Source organism: Parasteatoda tepidariorum, chromosome 5 (assembly GCF_982258835.1).
Source record: "Parasteatoda tepidariorum strain Cologne lab strain chromosome 5, Ptep-v5.0, whole genome shotgun sequence".
In the NCBI taxonomy this organism is placed as follows: Eukaryota; Metazoa; Arthropoda; class Arachnida; order Araneae; family Theridiidae; genus Parasteatoda; species Parasteatoda tepidariorum.
This window is the reverse complement of record NC_141759.1, coordinates 41,926,967-41,929,466: the sequence shown is the minus strand read 5'-3', so window position 1 is coordinate 41,929,466 and position 2,500 is coordinate 41,926,967. Positions and strand designations below refer to the sequence as shown.

Here is a 2,500-nt window from a genome sequence, read left to right as displayed (position 1 = left end):
TACTTTTCAAAAAATGGTTTCTAATAATCTTGAAATTAAAATTTTACTTCAAACAACAATTCCGTTATGAATAGCTCATAAATTTGATCAATATGTCTGCAAAAATAAAATTTTGTTAAATGGATTGACTGAGAAATCATTTTGATCATTACTAATCAGATAGGAAAAGTAGAACTCAGAAGACGATGGCTTTGTCTTCAATAAGAATGCAGTTTTTAATGCAACAAAGCTTAGTTTGGAAGTCACTTGTTTTTCATGTACTATTTGAGGACTAACATGTTGCTAGAGGAAAAGTAGACAAGCAGTCGTGGCCGAGCGGTTAAGGCGATGGACTAGAAATCCATTGGGATCTTCCCGCGTAGGTTCGAATTCTACCGACTGCGAATGACAATCTGCTGATTCTAAATTTTTATTTTATTTTCATTCAAGTTTCGCCCATCTTAAATGAACAGATATTAGGAAATTCTGAGCAGTCATCGCCGAGTGGTTAAGGCGATGGACTTGAAATCCAATGGGATATTCCCGCGTAGGTTCGAATCCTACCGGCTGCGATAAATTTTAAATCTTAGGAAGTTGCTTACATATAAGTTTTTGTGACAAAAAAATAACTTTCACGAAAAATGAAATAAAAAAAGTACATTGGTACTATTAATTGAGTTACAAAGAAAAGTAAGCTATTTTAGTAACTTTTCAAAAAATGGTTTTTAATAATCATGAAATTAAAATTTTTACTTCAAACAACAATTCCGTTACGAATAGCTCATAAATTTGTCAAATATATCTGCAAAAAGAAAAGTTTGTTAAATGGATTGACTGAGAAATCATTTTGATGATTACTAATCAGATAGGAAAAGTAGAACTCTGACGACGATGACTTTGTCTTCAATAAGAATGCAGTTTTTAATGCAACAAAGCTTAGTTTGGAGTTCTATTGTTTTTCATGTAGTATTTGAGGACTATCATGCAGCTAGAGGAAAAGTAGACAAGCAGTCGTGGCCGAGTGGTTCAGGCGATGGACTAGAAATCTATTGGGATCTTCCCGCGTAGGTTCGAATCCTACCGAGTGGGAATGACAATCAGCTGATTCTAATTTTTTATTTAATTTTCATTCTAGTTTCGCCCATCTTTAATGATCAGATATAAGAAAATGCTGAGCAGTCGTGGCCGAATGGTTAAGGCGATGGAATTGAAATCCATTGGGATATTCCCGCGTAGGTGCGAATCCTACCGGCTGCGTTAAATTTTAAATCTTAGGCGGCAGCTTACATATAAGTTTTAGTGACAAAGGAATACCTTTCACTAAAAATGAAATTAAAAAAATACATTGGTACTATTAATTTAGTTACAAAGAAAAGTAAGCTCTTTCAGTTACTTTTCAAAAAATGGTTTCTAATAATCTTGAAATTAAAATTTTTACTTCAAACAACAATTCCGTTATGAATAGCTGATAAATTTGTCCAATATATCTGCAAAAAGAAAAGTTAGTTAAATGGATTGACTGTGAAATCATTTTGATGATTACTAATCAGATAGGAAAAGTAGCACTCAGAAGACGATGGCTTTGTCTTCAATAAGAATGCAGTTTTTAATGCAACAAAGCTTAGTTTGGAGTTCAATTGTTTTTCATGTAGTATTATAGCACTAACATGTTGCTAGAGGAAAAGTAGACATGCAGTCGTGGCCGAGCGGTTAAGGCGATGGACTAGAAATCCATTGGGATCTTCCCGCGTAGGTTCGAATCCTGCCGACGGCGAATGACAATCAGCTGATTCTAAATTTTTATTTAATTTTCATTCTAGTTTCGCCCATCTTAAATGAACAGATATAAGAAAATGCTGAGCAGTCGTGGCCGAGTGGTTAAGGCGATGGACTTGAAATCCATTGGGATATTCCCGCGTAGGTTCGAATCCTACCGGCTGCGTTAAATTTTAAATCTTAGGTGGTAGCTTACATATAAGTTTTAGTGACAAAGAAATAACTTTCACTAAAAATGAAATAAAAAAAATACATTGGTACTATTAATTGAGTTACAAAGAAAAGTAAGCTCTTTTAGTTACTTTTCAAAAAATGGTTTCTAATAATCTTGAAATTAAAATTTTAATTCAAACAACAATTCCGTTATGAATAGCTCATAAATTTGATAAATATGTCTGCAAAAATAAAATTTTGTTAAATGGATTGACTGAGAAATCATTTTGATCATTACTAATCAGATAGGAAAAGTAGAACTCAGAAGACGATGGCTTTGTCTTCAATAAGAATGCAGTTTTTAATGCAACAAACCTTAGTTTGGAGTTCAATTGTTTTTCATGTAGTATTATAGCACTAACATGTTGCTAGAGGAAAAGTAGACATGCAGTCGTGGCCGAGCGGTTAAGGCGATGGACTAGAAATCCATTGGGATCTTCCCGCGTAGGATCGAATCCTGCCGACGGCGAATGACAATCAGCTGATTCTAAATTTTTATTTAATTTTCATTCTAGTTTCGCCCATCTTAAAT

General features: G+C 33.8%; 6 non-coding genes across 6 annotated transcripts; all 6 read left to right on the top strand.

Moving 5' to 3' along the window:
* The first annotated feature begins 301 nt into the window (after positions 1 to 301).
* On the top strand, positions 302 to 383 carry TRNAS-AGA (transfer RNA serine (anticodon AGA)). The gene has a single exon. It is a non-coding gene; the product is annotated as a tRNA-Ser (tRNA).
* Positions 384 to 469: 86 nt separating this feature from the next.
* On the top strand, positions 470 to 551 carry TRNAS-UGA (transfer RNA serine (anticodon UGA)). The gene has a single exon. It is a non-coding gene; the product is annotated as a tRNA-Ser (tRNA).
* A 603-nt stretch (positions 552 to 1,154) lies between these two features.
* TRNAS-UGA (transfer RNA serine (anticodon UGA)) lies at positions 1,155 to 1,236 on the top strand. The gene has a single exon. It is a non-coding gene; the product is annotated as a tRNA-Ser (tRNA).
* A 435-nt stretch (positions 1,237 to 1,671) lies between these two features.
* On the top strand, positions 1,672 to 1,753 carry TRNAS-AGA (transfer RNA serine (anticodon AGA)). The gene has a single exon. It is a non-coding gene; the product is annotated as a tRNA-Ser (tRNA).
* Positions 1,754 to 1,839: 86 nt separating this feature from the next.
* TRNAS-UGA (transfer RNA serine (anticodon UGA)) lies at positions 1,840 to 1,921 on the top strand. The gene has a single exon. It is a non-coding gene; the product is annotated as a tRNA-Ser (tRNA).
* A 434-nt stretch (positions 1,922 to 2,355) lies between these two features.
* TRNAS-AGA (transfer RNA serine (anticodon AGA)) lies at positions 2,356 to 2,437 on the top strand. The gene has a single exon. It is a non-coding gene; the product is annotated as a tRNA-Ser (tRNA).
* Positions 2,438 to 2,500: the final 63 nt, after the last annotated feature.